This window comes from Lissotriton helveticus, chromosome 1_2, assembly GCF_964261635.1.
Source record: "Lissotriton helveticus chromosome 1_2, aLisHel1.1, whole genome shotgun sequence".
Classification (NCBI taxonomy): Eukaryota; Metazoa; Chordata; class Amphibia; order Caudata; family Salamandridae; genus Lissotriton; species Lissotriton helveticus.
This window is the reverse complement of record NC_136058.1, coordinates 2,520,424-2,521,492: the sequence shown is the minus strand read 5'-3', so window position 1 is coordinate 2,521,492 and position 1,069 is coordinate 2,520,424.

Below are 1,069 nucleotides of genomic sequence, written 5' to 3'. Positions count from 1 at the left end.
CCTGTTGCTTCAGGGCCGCCACGTCGTCCTCAACCCCGGAGATCCGGGTCTCAGCCTCCGTAATGCGGGTCACGGCGTTCCGTAAGTCTTGCCGCAGTAAAATAACATCGGAGCCCACTGCACCAATCTCGGCGTGGAGCATATCACGGGACTGGGCGATCGCCGCCATCAAGGCCGCGTTGTCCGGACCGGGCTCCTGCTGTCCTCCCGCTGCCCCAGCCCCGCCACCGGGACCGGTGAATTTGTCTATGGGTCCATGTTTTGTGGCTCCACTATTGCCCTTGTCCCTCGTCATATTCACCAGCAGCTGACCCTAAACTGTGAACAATTTTAACGCAATCTTAAGAACTCTTTTGAAACCATATTCTTGAACTGTGTATGTTGTATTTTTGTCGTTTTGGTCTTGTGTAGTTTAGATTAAATACCTTTATTTTTCTAAACTGTTGTGGAGTCAGTTTGTGGTGTTTTCACTGTGTTACTGTGAGTGTTGGTACAAATACTTTGCAAATTGCCTTCGATAAGCCTGACTGCTTGTACCAAGCTACCAAGGGGGTGAGCAGGGCGCATCGTTGCCGCACCGGAGATCGACGCATCGTACCTTTTGCGAACCACTTCCACCGAAACCTGTGCACCGGAATCCACGCACCCTCCCCATACAGACCGGAGTCACCGCAGCACGCCCACTACATCGAGCGGGGTTGTCGCATCGCCTCCCCAGGGTCTCAGGAGTAACGCATCACTTGCTTTTCACCGCTACAGCTTTTCACTTGGAACTTTTGTCTTAACTAAAGGTACTGTTGGCTAAAGCGTGACGCAACTGTGAACTATTTTAATGCAACCTTAAGAACTCTTTTGAAACCATATTCTTGAACTGTGTATGTTGTATTTTTGTCGTTGTGGTCTTGTGTAGTTTTTATTAAATACCTTTATTTTTCTAAACTGTTGTGGAGTCAGTTTGTGGTGTTGTCACTGTGTTACTGTGAGTGTTGGTACAAATACTTTGCACATTGCCTTCGATAAGCCTGACTGCTCGTGCCAAGCTACCAAGGGGGTGAGCAGGGGTTATCTG